The sequence below is a fragment of the Argiope bruennichi genome, chromosome 7 (assembly GCF_947563725.1).
Source record: "Argiope bruennichi chromosome 7, qqArgBrue1.1, whole genome shotgun sequence".
NCBI classification, from domain to species: Eukaryota; Metazoa; Arthropoda; class Arachnida; order Araneae; family Araneidae; genus Argiope; species Argiope bruennichi.
Window position 1 is genome coordinate 10,925,202 of NC_079157.1, and position 17,780 is coordinate 10,942,981.

A 17,780-nucleotide genomic window follows, 5' to 3' on the forward strand; every position below is an offset into this window, starting at 1 on the left:
CTAAAGTCAATCGAAAGCGCACATGTAGAATTATTAGTGTTATCTAATAAAAATAAAAAGATTAATGTTATATCGCAAACTCCCCGGCGGGGAATCGAACCCCGGTCTCCCGCGTGACAGGCTGGGATACTGACCACTATACTACCGAGGACAGTTACGCTTGCCGAAACCCGGGATCGAAATAGGGACCGTTAGATCTTCAGTCTAACGCTCTCCCAACTGAGCTATTTCGGCACGCCTAGGAGAAATCGGAAAGCAGCTTTATGAGAATGAAACTGGAAAGAATGAGCAAGATGTTATTTGATCATAAAAGGACGAGAGAAGATACATCTAAGGAAGAATTGTGTTACTCAGCGAATGTGATTTGTCAAGATTTCTAAAGTAAATCGAAAGAGCACATGTAGAATTATTAGTGTTATCCAATAAAAATAAAAATAAAAAGATTATTGTTATATCGCAAACTCCCCGGCGGGGAATCGAACCCCGGTCTCCCGCGTGACAGGCGGGGATACTGACCACAATACTACCAAGGACAGTTACGCTTGCCGAAACCCGGGTTCGAACCAGGGACCTTTACATCTTCAGTCTAACGCTCTCCCAACTGAGCTATTTCGGCACGCCTAGGAGAAATCGGAAAGCAGATTTACCAGAATGAAATTGGAAAGAATCAGCAAGATGTTATTTGTTCATAAAAGGACGAGAGAAGATACATCTAATAAAGAATTGTGTTACTCAGCGAATGTGGTTTGTCAAGATTTCTAAAGTCAATCGAAAGCGCACATGTAGAATTATTAGTGTTATCCAATAAAAATAAAAAGATTAAAGAAATATAGCAAACTCCCCGGCGGGGAATCGAACCCCGGTCTCCCGCGTGACAGGCGGGGATACTGACCACTATACTACCGAGGACAGTTACGCTTGCCGAAACCCGGGATCGAACCAGGGATCGAACCAGGGACCTTTAGATCTTCAGTCTAACGCTCTCCCAACTTAGCTATTTCGGCACGCCTAGGAGAAATCGGAAAGCAGCTTTACCAGAATGAAATTGGAAAGAATCAGCAAGATGTTATTTGTTCATAAAAGGACGAGAGAAGATACATCTAATAAAGAATTGTGTTACTCAGCGAATGTGGTTTGTCAAGATTTCTAAAGTCAATCGAAAGCGCACATGTAGAATTATTAGTGTTATCCAATAAAAATAAAAAGATTAAAGAAATATAGCAAACTCCCCGGCGGGGAATCGAACCCCGGTCTCCCGCGTGACAGGCGGGGATACTGACCACTATACTACCGAGGACAGTTACGCTTGCCGAAACCCGGGATCGAAATAGGGACCGTTAGATCTTCAGTCTAACGCTCTCCCAACTAAGCTATTTCGGCACGCCTAGGAGAAATCGGAAAGCAGCTTTATGAGAATGAAACTGGAAAGAATCAGCAAGATGTTATTTGTTCATAAAAGGACGAGAGAAGATACATCTAAGGAAGAATTGTGTTACTCAACGAATGTGATTTGTCAAGATTTCTAAAGTAAATCGGAAGAGCACATGTAGAATTATTAGTGTTATCCAATAAAAATAAAAATAAATAGATTAATGTTATATCGCAAACTCCCCGGCGGGGAATCGAACCCCGGTCTCCCGCGTGACAGGCGGGGATACTGACCACTATACTACCGAGGACAGTTACGCTTGCCGAAACCCGGGATCGAAATAGGGACCGTTACATCTTCAGTCTAACGCTCTCCCAACTGAGCTATTTCGGCACGCCTAGGAGAAATCGGAAAGCAGCTCTATGAGAATGAAACTGGAAAGAATCAGCAAGATGTTATTTGTTCATAAAAGGACGAGAGAAGATACATCTAAGGAAGAATTGTTTTACTCAGCGAATGTGATTTGTCAAGATTTCTAAAGTCAATCGAAAGCGCACATGTAGAATTATTAGTGTTATCTAATAAAAATAAAAAGTTTAATGTTATATCGCAAACTCCCCGGCGGGGAATCGAACCCCGGTCTCCCGCGTGACAGGCGGGGATACTGACCACTATACTACCGAGGACAGTTACGCTTGCCGAAACCCGGGATCGAAATAGGGACCGTTAGATCTTCAGTCTAACGCTCTCCCAACTAAGCTATTTCGGCACGCCTAGGAGAAATCGGAAAGCAGCTTTATGAGAATGAAACTGGAAAGAATCAGCAAGATGTTATTTGTTCATAAAAGGACGAGAGAAGATACATCTAAGGAAGAATTGTGTTACTCAACGAATGTGATTTGTCAAGATTTCTGAAGTAAATCGGAAGAGCACATGTAGAATTATTAGTGTTATCCAATAAAAATAAAAATAAATAGATTAATGTTATATCGCAAACTCCCCGGCGGGGAATCGAACCCCGGTCTCCCGCGTGACAGGCGGGGATACTGACCACTATACTACCGAGGACAGTTACGCTTGCCGAAACCCGGGATCGAAATAGGGACCGTTACATCTTCAGTCTAACGCTCTCCCAACTGAGCTATTTCGGCACGCCTAGGAGAAATCGGAAAGCAGCTCTATGAGAATGAAACTGGAAAGAATCAGCAAGATGTTATTTGTTCATAAAAGGACGAGAGAAGATACATCTAAGGAAGAATTGTTTTACTCAGCGAATGTGATTTGTCAAGATTTCTAAAGTCAATCGAAAGCGCACATGTAGAATTATTAGTGTTATCTAATAAAAATAAAAAGTTTAATGTTATATCGCAAACTCCCCGGCGGGGAATCGAACCCCGGTCTCCCGCGTGACAGGCGGGGATACTGACCACTATACTACCGAGGACAGTTACGCTTGCCGAAACCCGGGATCGAAATAGGGACCGTTAGATCTTCAGTCTAACGCTCTCCCAACTGAGCTATTTCGTCACGCCTAGGAGAAATCGGAAAGCAGCTCTATGAGAATGAAACTGGAAAGAATCAGCAAGATGTTATTTGTTCATAAAAGGACGAGAGAAGATACATCTAAGTAAGAATTGTGTTACTCAGCGAATGTGATTTGTTCAGATTTCTAAAGTAAATCGAAAGAGCACATGTAGAATTATTAGTGTTATCTAATAAAAATAAAAAGATTAATGTTATATCGCAAACTCCCCACCGGGGAATCGAACCCCGGTCTCCCGCGTGACAGGCGGGGATACTGACCACTATACTACCGAGGACAGTTACGCTTGCCGAAACCCGGGATCGAAATAGGGACCGTTAGATCTTCAGTCTAACGCTCTCCCAACTGAGCTATTTCGGCACGCGTAGGAGAAATCGGAAAGCAGCTTGATGAGAATGAAACTGGAAAGAATGAGCAAGATGTTATTTGTTCATAAAAGGACGAGAGAAGATACATCTAAGGAAGAATTGTGTTACTCAGCGAATGTGGTTTGTCGAGATTTCTAAAGTCAATCGAAAGCGCACATGTAGAATTATTAGTGTTATCTAATAAAAATAAAAAGATTAATGTTATATCGCAAACTCCCCGGCGGGGAATCGAACCCCGGTCTCCCGCGTGACAGGCTGGGATACTGACCACTATACTACCGAGGACAGTTACGCTTGCCGAAACCCGGGTTCGAACCAGGGACCTTTACATCTTCAGTCTAACGCTCTCCCAACTGAGCTATTTCGGCACGCCTAGGAGAAATCGGAAAGCAGCTTTACCAGAATGAAATTGGAAAGAATCAGCAAGATGTTATTTGTTCATAAAAGGACGAGAGAAGATACATCTAATAAAGAATTGTGTTACTCAGCGAATGTGGTTTGTCAAGATTTCTAAAGTCAATCGAAAGCGCACATGTAGAATTATTAGTGTTATCCAATAAAAATAAAAAGATTAAAGAAATATAGCAAACTCCCCGGCGGGGAATCGAACCCCGGTCACCCGCGTGACAGGCGGGGATACTGACCACTATACTACCGAGGACAGTTACGCTTGCCGAAACCCGGGATCGAACCAGGGATCGAACCAGGGACCTTTAGATCTTCAGTCTAACGCTCTCCCAACTTAGCTATTTCGGCACGCCTAGGAGAAATCGGAAAGCAGCTTTACCAGAATGAAATTGGAAAGAATCAGCAAGATGTTATTTGTTCATAAAAGGACGAGAGAAGATACATCTAATAAAGAATTGTGTTACTCAGCGAATGTGGTTTGTCAAGATTTCTAAAGTCAATCGAAAGCGCACATGTAGAATTATTAGTGTTATCCAATAAAAATATTAAAGAAATATAGCAAACTCCCCGGCGGGGAATCGAACCCCGGTCTCCCGCGTGACAGGCGGGGATACTGACCACTATACTACCGAGTACAGTTACGCTTACCGAAACCCGGGATCGAAATAGGCACCGTTAAATCTTCAGTCTAACGCTCTCCCAACTCAGCTATTTCGGCACGCTTAGGAGAAATCGGAAAGCAGCTTTACCAGAATGAAATTGGAAAGAATCAGCAAGATGTTATTTGTTCATAAAAGGACGAGAGAAGATACATCTAAGGAAGAATTGTGTTACTCAGCGAATGTGGTTTGTCGAGATTTCTAAAGTCAATCGAAAGCGCACATGTAGAATTATCAGTGTTATCTAATAAAAATAAAAAGATTAATGTTATATCGCATACTCCCCGGCAGGGAATCGAACCCCGGTCTCCCGCGTGACAGGCGGGGATACTGACCACTATACTACCGAGGATAGTTACGCTTGCCGAAACCCGGGATCGAAATAGGGACCGTTAGATCTTCAGTCTAACGCTCTCCCAACTAAGCTATTTCGGCACACCTAGGAGAAATCGGAAAGCAGCTTTATGAGAATGAAACTGGAAAGAATCAGCAAGATGTTATTTGTTCATAAAAGGACGAGAGAAGATACATCTAAGGAAGAATTGTGTTACTCAACGAATGTGATTTGTCAAGATTTCTAAAGTAAATCGAAAGAGCACATGTAGAATTATTAGTGTTATCCAATAAAAATAAAAATAAAAAGATTAATGTTATATCGCAAACTCCCCGGCGGGGAATCGAACCCCGGTCTCCCGCGTGACAGGCGGGGATACTGACCACTATACTACCGAGGACAGTTACGCTTGCCGAAACCCGGGATCGAAATAGGGACCGTTAGATCTTCAGTCTAACGCTCTCCCAACTGAGCTATTTCGGCACGCCTAGGAGAAATCGGAAAGCAGTTTTACCAGAATGAAATTGGAAAGAATCAGCAAAATGTTATTTGTTCATAAAAGGACGAGAGAAGATACATCTAAGGAAGAATTGTGTTACTCAGCGAATGTGGTTTGTCGAGATTTCTAAAGTCAATCGAAAGCGCACATGTAGAATTATTAGTGTTATCCAATAAAAATATTAATGTTATATCTTAAACTTCCCGGCGGGGAATCGAACCCCGGTCTCCCGCGTGACAGGCGGGGATACAGACCACAATACTACCAAGGACAGTTACGCTTGCCGAAACCCGGGTTCGAACCAAGGACCTTTACATCTTCAGTCTAACGCTCTCCCAACTGAGCTATTTCGGCACGCCTAGGAGAAATCGGAAAGCAGCTTTACCAGAATGAAATTGGAAAGAATCAGCAAGATGTTATTTGTTCATAAAAGGACGAGAGAAGATACATCTAATAAAGAATTGTGTTACTCAGCGAATGTGGTTTGTCAAGATTTCTAAAGTCAATCGAAAGCGCACATGTAGAATTATTAGTGTTATCCAATAAAAATAAAAAGATTAAAGAAATATAGCAAACTCCCCGGCGGGGAATCGAACCCCGGTCTCCCGCGTGACAGGCGGGGATACTGACCACTATACTACCGAGGACAGTTACGCTTGCCGAAACCCGGGATCGAACCAGGGACCTTTAGATCTTCAGTCTAACGCTCTCCCAACTGATTTATTTCGGCACGCCAAGGAGAAATCGGAAAGCAGCTTTACCAGAATGAAATTGGAAAGAATCAGCAAGATGTTATTTGTTCATAAAAGGACGAGAGAAGATACATCTAATAAAGAATTGTGTTACTCAGCGAATGTGGTTTGTCAAGATTTTTAAAGTCAATCGAAAGCGCACATGTAGAATTATTAGTGTCATCCAATAAAAATAAAAATAAAAAGATTAATGTTATATCGCAAACTCCCCGGCGGGGAATCGAACCCCGGTCTCCCGCGTGACAGGCGGGGATACTGACCACTATACTACCTAGGACAGTTACGCTTGCCGAAACCCGGGATCGAAATTGGGACCGTTAGATCTTCAGTCTACCGCTCTCCCAACTGAGCTATTTCGGCACGCCTAGGAGAAATCGGAAAGCAGTTTTACCAGAATGAAATTGGAAAGAATCAGCAAGATGTTATTTGTTCATAAAAGGACGAGAGAAGATACATCTAAGGAAGAATTGTGTTACTCAGCGAATGTGGTTTGTCGAGATTTCTAAAGTCAATCGAAAGCGCACATGTAGAATTATTAGTGTTATCTAATAAAAATAAAAAGATTAATGTTATATCGCAAACTCCCCGGCGGGGAATCGAACCCCGGTCTCCCGCGTGACAGGCTGTGATACTGACCACTATACTACCGAGGACAGTTACGCTTGCCGAAACCCGGGATCGAAATAGGGACCGTTAGATCTTCAGTCTAACGCTCTCCCAACTGAGCTATTTCGGCACGCCTAGGAGAAATCGGAAAGCAGCTTTATGAGAATGAAACTGGAAAGAATGAGCAAGATGTTATTTGATCATAAAAGGACGAGAGAAGATACATCTAAGGAAGAATTGTGTTACTCAGCGAATGTGATTTGTCAAGATTTCTAAAGTAAATCGAAAGAGCACATGTAGAATTATTAGTGTTATCCAATAAAAATAAAAATAAAAAGATTATTGTTATATCGCAAACTCCCCGGCGGGGAATCGAACCCCGGTCTCCCGCGTGACAGGCGGGGATACTGACCACAATACTACCAAGGACAGTTACGCTTGCCGAAACCCGGGTTCGAACCAGGGACCTTTACATCTTCAGTCTAACGCTCTCCCAACTGAGCTATTTCGGCACGCCTAGGAGAAATCGGAAAGCAGCTTTACCAGAATGAAATTGGAAAGAATCAGCAAGATGTTATTTGTTCATAAAAGGACGAGAGAAGATACATCTAATAAAGAATTGTGTTACTCAGCGAATGTGGTTTGTCAAGATTTCTAAAGTCAATCGAAAGCGCACATGTAGAATTATTAGTGTTATCCAATAAAAATAAAAAGATTAAAGAAATATAGCAAACTCCCCGGCGGGGAATCGAACCCCGGTCTCCCGCGTGACAGGCGGGGATACTGACCACTATACTACCGAGGACAGTTACGCTTGCCGAAACCCGGGATCGAACCAGGGATCGAACCAGGGATCGAACCAGGGACCTTTAGATCTTCAGTCTAACGCTCTCCCAACTTAGCTATTTCGGCACGCCTAGGAGAAATCGGAAAGCAGCTTTACCAGAATGAAATTGGAAAGAATCAGCAAGATGTTATTTGTTCATAAAAGGACGAGAGAAGATACATCTAATAAAGAATTGTGTTACTCAGCGAATGTGGTTTGTCAAGATTTCTAAAGTCAATCGAAAGCGCACATGTAGAATTATTAGTGTTATCCAATAAAAATATTAAAGAAATATAGCAAACTCCCCGGCGGGGAATCGAACCCCGGTCTCCCGCGTGACAGGCGGGGATACTGACCACTATACTACCGAGGACAGTTACGCTTGCCGAAACCCGGGATCGAAATAGGGACCGTTAGATCTTCAGTCTAACGCTCTCCCAACTAAGCTATTTCGGCACGCCTAGGAGAAATCGGAAAGCAGCTTTATGAGAATGAAACTGGAAAGAATCAGCAAGATGTTATTTGTTCATAAAAGGACGAGAGAAGATACATCTAAGGAAGAATTGTGTTACTCAACGAATGTGATTTGTCAAGATTTCTAAAGTAAATCGGAAGAGCACATGTAGAATTATTAGTGTTATCCAATAAAAATAAAAATAAATAGATTAATGTTATATCGCAAACTCCCCGGCGGGGAATCCAACCCCGGTCTCCCGCGTGACAGGCGGGGATACTGACCACTATACTACCGAGGACAGTTACGCTTGCCGAAACCCGGGATCGAAATAGGGACCGTTACATCTTCAGTCTAACGCTCTCCCAACTGAGCTATTTCGGCACGCCTAGGAGAAATCGGAAAGTAGCTCTATGAGAATGAAACTGGAAAGAATCAGCAAGATGTTATTTGTTCATAAAAGGACGAGAGAAGATACATCTAAGGAAGAATTGTTTTACTCAGCGAATGTGATTTGTCAAGATTTCTAAAGTCAATCGAAAGCGCACATGTAGAATTATTAGTGTTATCTAATAAAAATAAAAAGATTAATGTTATATCGCAAACTCCCCGGCGGGGAATCGAACCCCGGTCTCCCGCGTGACAGGCGGGGATACTGACCACTATACTACCGAGGACAGTTACGCTTGCCGAAACCCGGGATCGAAATAGGGACCGTTAGATATTCAGTCTAACGCTCTCCCAACTGAGCTATTTCGGCACGCCTAGGAGAAATCGGAAAGCAGCTCTATGAGAATGAAACTGGAAAGAATCAGCAAGATGTTATTTGTTCATAAAAGGACGAGAGAAGATACATCTAAGTAAGAATTGTGTTACTCAGCGAATGTGATTTGTTCAGATTTCTAAAGTAAATCGAAAGAGCACATGTAGAATTATTAGTGTTATCTAATAAAAATAAAAAGATTAATGTTATATCGCAAACTCCCCACCGGGGAATCGAACCCCGGTCTCCCGCGTGACAGGCGGGGATACTGACCACTATACTACCGAGGACAGTTACGCTTGCCGAAACCCGGGATCGAAATAGGGACCGTTAGATCTTCAGTCTAACGCTCTCCCAACTGAGCTATTTCGGCACGCGTAGGAGAAATCGGAAAGCAGCTTTATGAGAATGAAACTGGAAAGAATCAGCAAGATGTTATTTGTTCATAAAAGGACGAGAGAAGATACATCTAAGGAAGAATTGTGTTACTCAGCGAATGTGGTTTGTCGAGATTTCTAAAGTCAATCGAAAGCGCACATGTAGAATTATTAGTGTTATCTAATAAAAATAAAAAGATTAATGTTATATCGCAAACTCCCCGGCGGGGAATCGAACCCCGGTCTCCCGCGTGACAGGCTGGGATACTGACCACTATACTACCGAGGACAGTTACGCTTGCCGAAACCCGGGATCGAAATACGGACCGTTAGATCTTCAGTCTAACGCTCTCCCAACTGAGCTATTTCGGCACGCCTAGGAGAAATCGGAAAGCAGCTTTATGAGAATGAAACTGGAAAGAATGAGCAAGATGTTATTTGATCATAAAAGGACGAGAGAAGATACATCTAAGGAAGAATTGTGTTACTCAGCGAATGTGATTTGTCAAGATTTCTAAAGTAAATCGAAAGAGCACATGTAGAATTATTAGTGTTATCCAATAAAAATAAAAATAAAAAGATTAATGTTATATCGCAAACTCCCCGGCGGTTAATCGAACCCCGGTCTCCCGCGTGACAGGCGGGGATACTGACCACAATACTACAAAGGACAGTTACGCTTGCCGAAACCCGGGTTCGAACCAGGGACCTTTACATCTTCAGTCTAACGCTCTCCCAACTAAGCTATTTCGGCACGCCTAGGAGAAATCGGAAAGCAGCTTTACCAGAATGAAATTGGAAAGAATCAGCAAGATGTTATTTGTTCATAAAAGGACGAGAGAAGATACATCTAATAAAGAATTGTGTTACTCAGCGAATGTGGTTTGTCAAGATTTCTAAAGTCAATCGAAAGCGCACATGTAGAATTATTAGTGTTATCCAATAAAAATAAAAAGATTAAAGAAATATAGCAAACTCCCCGGCGGGGAATCGAACCCCGGTCACCCGCGTGACAGGCGGGGATACTGACCACTATACTACCGAGGACATTTACGCTTGCCGAAACCCGGGATCGAACCAGGGACCTTTAGATCTTCAGTCTAACGCTCTCCCAACTTAGCTATTTCGGCACGCCTAGGAGAAATCGGAAAGCAGCTTTACCAGAATGAAATTGGAAAGAATCAGCAAGATGTTATTTGTTCATAAAAGGACGAGAGAAGATACATCTAATAAAGAATTGTGTTACTCAGCGAATGTGGTTTGTCAAGATTTCTAAAGTCAATCGAAAGCGCACATGTAGAATTATTAGTGTTATCCAATAAAAATATTAAAGAAATATAGCAAACTCCCCGGCGGGGAATCGAACCCCGGTCTCCCGCGTGACAGGCGGGAATACTGACCACTATACTACCGAGTACAGTTACGCTTACCGAAACCCGGGATCGAAATAGGCACCGTTAAATCTTCAGTCTAACGCTCTCCCAACTCAGCTATTTCGGCACGCTTAGGAGAAATCGGAAAGCAGCTTTACCAGAATGAAATTGGAAAGAATCAGCAAGATGTTATTTGTTCATAAAAGGACGAGAGAAGATACATCTAAGGAAGAATTGTGTTACTCAGCGAATGTGGTTTGTCGAGATTTCTAAAGTCAATCGAAAGCGCACATGTAGAATTATCAGTGTTATCTAATAAAAATAAAAAGATTAATGTTATATCGCATACTCCCCGGCAGGGAATCGAACCCCGGTCTCCCGCGTGACAGGCGGGGATACTGACCACTATACTACCGAGGACAGTTACGCTTGCCGAAACCCGGGATCGAAATAGGGACCGTTAGATCTTCAGTCTAACGCTCTCCCAACTAAGCTATTTCGGCACGCCTAGGAGAAATCGGAAAGCAGCTTTATGAGAATGAAACTGGAAAGAATCAGCAAGATGTTATTTGTTCATAAAAGGACGAGAGAAGATACATCTAAGGAAGAATTGTGTTACTCAACGAATGTGATTTGTCAAGATTTCTAAAGTAAATCGAAAGAGCACATGTAGAATTATTAGTGTTATCCAATAAAAATAAAAATAAATAGATTAATGTTATATCGCAAACTCCCCGGCGGGGAATCGAACCCCGGTCTCCCGCGTGACAGGCGGGGATACTGACCACTATACTACCGAGGACAGTTACGCTTGCCGAAACCCGGGATCGAAATAGGGACCGTTACATCTTCAGTCTAACGCTCTCCCAACTGAGCTATTTCGGCACGCCTAGGAGAAATCGGAAAGCAGCTCTATGAGAATGAAACTGGAAAGAATCAGCAAGATGTTATTTGTTCATAAAAGGACGAGAGAAGATACATCTAAGTAAGAATTGTGTTACTCAGCGAATGTGATTTGTCCAGATTTCTAAAGTAAATCGAAAGAGCACATGTAGAATTATTAGTGTTATCTAATAAAAATAAAAAGATTAATGTTATATCGCAAACTCCCCGCCGGGGAATCGAACCCCGGTCTCCCGCGTGACAGTCGAGGATACTGACCACTATACTACCGAGGACAGTTACGCTTGCCGAAACCCGGGATGGATCCAGGGACCTTTAGATATTCAGTCTAACGCTCTCCCAACTGATTTATTTCGGCACGCCAAGGAGAAATCGGAAAGCAGCTTTACCAGAATGAAATTGGAAAGAATCAGCAAGATGTTATTTGTTCATAAAAGGACGAGAGAAGATACATCTAAGGAAGAATTGTGTTACTCAGCGAATGTGATTTGTCAAGATTTCTAAAGTAAATCGAAAGAGCACATGTAGAATTATTAGTTTTATCCAATAAAAATAAAAATAAAAAGATTAATGTTATATCGCAAACTCCCCGGCGGGGAATCGAACCCCGGTCTCCCGCGTGACAGGCGGGGATACTGACCACTATACTACCGAGGACAGTTACGCTTGCCGAAACCCGGGATCGAACCAGGGACCTTTAGATCTTCAGTCTAACGCTCTCCCAACTGAGCTATTTTGGCACGCCTAGGCGAAATCGGAAAGCAGCTTTACCAGAATGAAATTGGAAAGAATCAGCAAGATGTTATTTGTTCATAAAAGGACGAGAGAAGATACATCTAATAAAGAATTGTGTTACTCAGCGAATGTGGTTTGTCAAGATTTCTAAAGTCAATCGAAAGCGCACATGTAGAATTATTAGTGTTATCCAATAAAAATAAAAAGATTAAAGAAATATAGCAAACTCATCGGCGGGGAATCGAACCCCGGTCTCCCGCGTGACAGGCGGGGATACTGACCACTATACTACCGAGGACAGTTACGCTTGCCGAAACCCGGGATCGAACCAGGGACCTTTATATCTTCAGTCTAACGCTCTCCCAACTGAGCTATTTCGGCACGCCTAGGAGAAATCGGAAAGCAGCATTACCAGAATGAAATTGGAAAGAATCAGCAAGATGTTATTTGTTCATAAAAGGACGAGAGAAGATACATCTAAGGAAGAATTGTGTTACTCAGCGAATGTGGTTTGTCGAGATTTCTAAAGTCAATCGAAAGCGCACATGTAGAATTATTAGTGTTATCCAATGAAAATATTAATGTTATATCTTAAACTTCCCGGCGGGGAATCGAACCCCGGTCTCCCGCGTGACAGGCGGGGATACTGACCACAATACTACCAAGGACAGTTACGCTTGCCGAAACCCGGGTTCGAACCAGGGACCTTTACATCTTCAGTCTAACTCTCTCCCAACTGAGCTATTTCGGCACGCCTAGGAGAAATCGGAAAGCAGCTTTACCAGAATGAAATTGGAAAGAATCAGCAAGATGTTATTTGTTCATAAAAGGACGAGAGAAGATACATCTAATAAAGAATTGTGTTACTCAGCGAATGTGGTTTGTCAAGATTTCTAAAGTAAATCGAAAGAGCACATGTAGAATTATTAGTGTTATCCAATAAAAATAAAAATAAAAAGATTAATGTTATATCGCAAACTCCCCGGCTAGGAATCGAACCCCGGTCTCCCGCGTGACAGGCGGGGATACTGACCACTATACTACCGAGGACAGTTAAGCTTGCCGAAACCCGGGATCGAAATAGGGACCGTTAGATCTTCAGTCTAACGCTCTCCCAACTGAGCTATTTCGGCACGCCTAGGAGAAATCGGAAAGCAGCTCTATGAGAATGAAACTGGAAAGAATCAGCAAGATGTTATTTGTTCATAAAAGGACGAGAGAAGATACATCTAAGTAAGAATTGTGTTACTCAGCGAATGTGATTTGTCCAGATTTCTAAAGTAAATCGAAAGAGCACATGTAGAATTATTAGTGTTATCTAATAAAAATAAAAAGATTAATGTTATATCGCAAACTCCCCGGCTAGGAATCGAACCCCGGTCTCCCGCGTGACAGGCGGGGATACTGACCACTATACTACCGAGGACAGTTACGCTTGCCGAAACCCGGGAGCGAAATAGGGACAGTTAGATCTTCAGTCTAACGCTCTCCCAACTGAGCTATTTCGGCACGCCTAGGAGAAATCGGAAAGCAGCTTTATGAGAATGAAACTGGAAAGAATCAGCAAGATGTTATTTGTTCATAAAAGGACGAGAGAAGATACATCTAAGGAAGAATTGTGTTACTCAGCGAATGTGATTTGTCAAGATTTCTAAAGTAAATCGAAAGAGCACATGTAGAATTATTAGTGTTATCCAATAAAAATAAAAATAAAAAGATTTATGTTATATCGCAAACTCCCCGTCGGGGAATCGAACCCCGGTCTCCCGCGTGACAGGCGGGGATACTGACCACTATACTACCGAGGACAGTTACGCGTGCCGAAACCCGGGATCGAACCAGGGACCTTTAGATCTTCAGTCTAACGCTCTCCCAACCGAGCTATTTCGGCACGCCTAGGAGAAATCGGAAAGCAGCTCTATGAGAATGAAACTGGAAAGAATCAGCAAGATGTTATTTGTTCATAAAAGGACGAAAGAAGATACATGTAATAAAGAATTGTCTTTCTCAGCGAATGTGGTTTGTCAAGATTTCTAAAGTCAATCGAAAGCGCACATGTAGAATTATTAGTGTTATCCAATAAAAATAAAAATAAAAAGATTAAAGAAATATAGCAAACTCCCCGGCGGGGAATCGAACCCCGGTCTCCCGCGTGACAGTCGAGGATACTGACCACTATACTACCGAGGACAGTTACGCTTGCCGAAACCCGGGATCGAACCAGGGACCTTTAGATATTCAGTCTAACGCTCTCCCAACTGATTTATTTCGGCACGCCAAGGAGAAATCGGAAAGCAGCTTTACCAGAATGAAATTGGAAAGAATCAGCAAGATGTTATTTGTTCATAAAAGGACGAGAGAAGATACATCTAATAAAGAATTGTGTTACTCAGCGAATGTGGTTTGTCAAGATTTCTAAAGTCAATCGAAAGCGCACATGTAGAATTATTAGTGTTATCCAATAAAAATAAAAAGATTAAAGAAATATAGCAAACTCGCCGGCGGGGAATCGAACCCCGGTCTCCCGCGTGACAGGCGGGGATACTGACCACTATACTACCGAGGACAGCTACGCTTGGCGAAACCCGGGATCGAACCAGGGACCTTTAGATCTTCAGTCTAACGCCCTCCCAACTGAGCTATTTCGGCACGCCTGGGAGAAATCGGAAAGCAGCTTTATGAGAATGAAACTGGAAAGAATCAGCGAGATGTTATTTGTTCATAAAAGTACGAGAGAAGATACATCTAAGGAAGAATTGTGTTACTCAGCGAATGTGATTTGTCCAGATTTCTAAAGTAAATCGAAAGAGCACATGTAGAATTATTAGTGTTATCTAATAAAAATAAAAAGATTAATGTTATATCGCAAACTCCCCGGCGGGGAATCGAACCCCGGTCTACCGCGTGACAGGCGGGGATACTGACCACTATACTACCGAGGACAGTTACGCTTGAAGAAACCCGGGATCGAACCAGGGAACTTTAGATCTTCAGTCTAACGCTCTCCCAACTGAGCTATTTTGGCACGCCTAGGCGAAATCGGAAAGCAGCTTTACCAGAATGAAATTGGAAAGAATCAGCAAGATGTTATTTGTTCATAAAAGGACGAGAGAAGATACATCTAATAAAGAATTGTGTTACTCAGCGAATGTGGTTTGTCAAGATTTCTAAAGTCAATCGAAAGCGCACATGTAGAATTATTAGTGTTATCCAATAAAAATAAAAAGATTAAAGAAATATAGCAAACTCCCCAGCGGGGAATCGAACCCCGGTCTCCCGCGTGACAGGCGGGGATACTGACCACTATACTACCGAGGACAGTTAAGCTTGCCGAAACCCGGGATCGAACCAGGGACCTTTATATCTTCAGTCTAACGCTCTCCCAACTGAGCTATTTCGGCACGCCTAGGAGAAATCGGAAAGCAGCTTTACCAGAATGAAATTGGAAAGAATCAGCAAGATGTTATTTGTTCATAAAAGGACGAGAGAAGATACATCTAAGGAAGAATTGTGTTACTCAGCGAATGTGGTTTGTCGAGATTTATAAAGTCAATCGAAAGCGCACATGTAGAATTATTAGTGTTATCCAATAAAAATATTAATGTTATATCTTAAACTTCCCGGCGGGGAATCGAACCCCGGTCTCCCGCGTGACAGGCGGGGATTTTGACCACAATACTACCAAGAACAGTTACGCTTGCCGAAACCCGGGTTCGAACCAGGGACCTTTACATCTTCAGTCTAACGCTCTCCCAACTGAGCTATTTCGGCACGCCTAGGAGAAATCGGAAAGCAGCTTTACCAGAATGAAATTGGAAAGAATCAGCAAGATGTTATTTGTTCATAAAAGGACGAGAGAAGATACATTTAATAAAGAATTGTGTTACTCAGCGAATGTGGTTTGTCAAGATTTCTAAAGTCAATCGAAAGCGCACATGTAGAATTATTAGTGTTATCCAATAAAAATAAAAAGATTAAAGAAATATAGCAAAATCCCCGGCGGGGAATCGAACCCCGGTCTCCCGCGTGACAGGCGGGGATACTGACCACTATACTACCGAGGACAGTTACGCTTGCCGAAACCCGAGATCGAACCAGGGATCGAACCAGGGACCTTTAGATCTTCAGTCTAACGCTCTCCCAACTTAGCTATTTCGGCACGCCTAGGAGAAATCGGAAAGCAGCTTTACCAGAATGAAATTGGAAAGAATCAGCAAGATGTTATTTGTTCATAAAAGGACGAGAGAAGATACATCTAAGGAAGAATTGTGTTACTCAGCGAATGTGGTTTGTCGAGATTTCTAAAGTCAATCGAAAGCGCACATGTAGAATTATTAGTGTTATCCAATAAAAATATTAATGTTATATCGCAAAATTCCCGGCGGGGAATCGAACCCCGGTCTCCCGCGTGACAGGTGGGGATACTGACCACTATACTACCGAGGACAGTTACGGTTGCCGAAACCCGGGATCGAACCAGGGACTTTTAGATCTTCAGTCTAACGCTCTCCCAACTGAGCTATTTCGGCACGCCTACGAGAAATCGGAAAGCAGCTTTACCAGAATGAAATTGGAAAGAATCAGCAAGATGTTATTTGTTCATAAAAGGACGAGAGAAGATACATCTAAGGAAGAATTGTGTTACTCAGCGAATGTGGTTTGTCGAGATTTATAAAGTCAATCGAAAGCGCACATGTAAAATTATTAGTGTTATCCAATAAAAATATTAATGTTATATCTTAAACTTCCCGGCGGGGAATCGAACCCCGGTCTCCCGCGTGACAGGCGGGGATACTGACCACAATACTACCAAGGACAGTTACGCTTGCCGAAACCCGGGTTCGAACCAGGGACCTTTACATCTTCAGTCTAACGCTCTCCCAACTGAGCTATTTCGGCACGCCTAGGAGAAATCGGAAAGCAGTTTTACCAGAATGAAATTGGAAAGAATCAGCAAGATGTTATTTGTTCATAAAAGGACGAGAGAAGATACATCTAAGGAAGAATTGTGTTACTCAGCGAATGTGATTTGTCAAGATTTCTAAAGTAAATCGAAAGAGCACATGTAGAATTATTAGTGTTATCCAATAAAAATAAAAATAAAAAGATTAATGTTATATCGCAAACTCCCCGGCGGTTAATCGAACCCCGGTCTCCCGCGTGACAGGCGGGGATACTGACCACAATACTACCAAGGACAGTTACGCTTGCCGAAACCCGGGTTCGAACCAGGGACCTTTACATCTTCAGTCTAACGCTCTCCCAACTGAGCTATTTCGGCACGCCTAGGAGAAATCGGAAAGCAGCTTTACCAGAATGAAATTGGAAAGAATCAGCAAGATGTTATTTGTTCATAAAAGGACGAGAGAAGATACATCTAATAAAGAATTGTGTTACTTAGCGAATGTGGTTTGTCAAGATTTCTAAAGTCAATCGAAAGCGCACATGTAGAATTATTAGTGTTATCCAATAAAAATAAAAAGATTAAAGAAATATAGCAAACTCCCCGGCGGGGAATCGAACCCCGGTCTCCCGCGTGACAGGCGGGGATACTGACCACTATACTACCGAGGACAGTTACGCTTGCCGAAATCCGGGATCGAACCAGGGACCTTTAGATCTACAGTCTAACGCTCTCCCAACTTAGCTATTTCGGCACGCCTAGGAGAAATCGGAAAGCAGCTTTACCAGAATGAAATTGGAAAGAATCAGCAAGATGTTATTTGTTCATAAAAGGACGAGAGAAGATACATCTAATAAAGAATTGTGTTACTCAGCGAATGTGGTTTGTCAAGATTTCTAAAGTCAATC

The 17,780-nt window shown here is 42.5% G+C and overlaps 16 non-coding genes across 16 annotated transcripts; all 16 read right to left on the reverse strand.

Moving 5' to 3' along the window:
- Positions 1-837: 837 nt before the first annotated feature.
- Trnad-guc (transfer RNA aspartic acid (anticodon GUC)) lies at positions 838-909 on the reverse strand. Its single transcript has one exon. It is a non-coding gene; the product is annotated as a tRNA-Asp (tRNA).
- A 316-nt stretch (positions 910-1,225) lies between these two features.
- Trnad-guc (transfer RNA aspartic acid (anticodon GUC)) lies at positions 1,226-1,297 on the reverse strand. The gene has a single exon. It is a non-coding gene; the product is annotated as a tRNA-Asp (tRNA).
- Positions 1,298-1,607: 310 nt separating this feature from the next.
- On the reverse strand, positions 1,608-1,679 carry Trnad-guc (transfer RNA aspartic acid (anticodon GUC)). Its single transcript has one exon. It is a non-coding gene; the product is annotated as a tRNA-Asp (tRNA).
- A 304-nt stretch (positions 1,680-1,983) lies between these two features.
- Positions 1,984-2,055, reverse strand: Trnad-guc (transfer RNA aspartic acid (anticodon GUC)). Its single transcript has one exon. It is a non-coding gene; the product is annotated as a tRNA-Asp (tRNA).
- Positions 2,056-2,365: 310 nt separating this feature from the next.
- Trnad-guc (transfer RNA aspartic acid (anticodon GUC)) lies at positions 2,366-2,437 on the reverse strand. Its single transcript has one exon. It is a non-coding gene; the product is annotated as a tRNA-Asp (tRNA).
- Positions 2,438-2,741: 304 nt separating this feature from the next.
- Trnad-guc (transfer RNA aspartic acid (anticodon GUC)) lies at positions 2,742-2,813 on the reverse strand. Its single transcript has one exon. It is a non-coding gene; the product is annotated as a tRNA-Asp (tRNA).
- Positions 2,814-5,009: 2,196 nt separating this feature from the next.
- Trnad-guc (transfer RNA aspartic acid (anticodon GUC)) lies at positions 5,010-5,081 on the reverse strand. Its single transcript has one exon. It is a non-coding gene; the product is annotated as a tRNA-Asp (tRNA).
- A 674-nt stretch (positions 5,082-5,755) lies between these two features.
- On the reverse strand, positions 5,756-5,827 carry Trnad-guc (transfer RNA aspartic acid (anticodon GUC)). Its single transcript has one exon. It is a non-coding gene; the product is annotated as a tRNA-Asp (tRNA).
- Positions 5,828-7,271: 1,444 nt separating this feature from the next.
- Positions 7,272-7,343, reverse strand: Trnad-guc (transfer RNA aspartic acid (anticodon GUC)). The gene has a single exon. It is a non-coding gene; the product is annotated as a tRNA-Asp (tRNA).
- A 322-nt stretch (positions 7,344-7,665) lies between these two features.
- Trnad-guc (transfer RNA aspartic acid (anticodon GUC)) lies at positions 7,666-7,737 on the reverse strand. Its single transcript has one exon. It is a non-coding gene; the product is annotated as a tRNA-Asp (tRNA).
- Positions 7,738-8,423: 686 nt separating this feature from the next.
- Positions 8,424-8,495, reverse strand: Trnad-guc (transfer RNA aspartic acid (anticodon GUC)). Its single transcript has one exon. It is a non-coding gene; the product is annotated as a tRNA-Asp (tRNA).
- A 2,566-nt stretch (positions 8,496-11,061) lies between these two features.
- On the reverse strand, positions 11,062-11,133 carry Trnad-guc (transfer RNA aspartic acid (anticodon GUC)). The gene has a single exon. It is a non-coding gene; the product is annotated as a tRNA-Asp (tRNA).
- Positions 11,134-11,819: 686 nt separating this feature from the next.
- Positions 11,820-11,891, reverse strand: Trnad-guc (transfer RNA aspartic acid (anticodon GUC)). The gene has a single exon. It is a non-coding gene; the product is annotated as a tRNA-Asp (tRNA).
- Positions 11,892-11,901: 10 nt separating this feature from the next.
- Positions 11,902-11,974, reverse strand: Trnaf-gaa (transfer RNA phenylalanine (anticodon GAA)). The gene has a single exon. It is a non-coding gene; the product is annotated as a tRNA-Phe (tRNA).
- Positions 11,975-17,471: 5,497 nt separating this feature from the next.
- Positions 17,472-17,543, reverse strand: Trnad-guc (transfer RNA aspartic acid (anticodon GUC)). Its single transcript has one exon. It is a non-coding gene; the product is annotated as a tRNA-Asp (tRNA).
- Positions 17,544-17,553: 10 nt separating this feature from the next.
- Trnay-gua (transfer RNA tyrosine (anticodon GUA)) lies at positions 17,554-17,626 on the reverse strand. The gene has a single exon. It is a non-coding gene; the product is annotated as a tRNA-Tyr (tRNA).
- Positions 17,627-17,780: the final 154 nt, after the last annotated feature.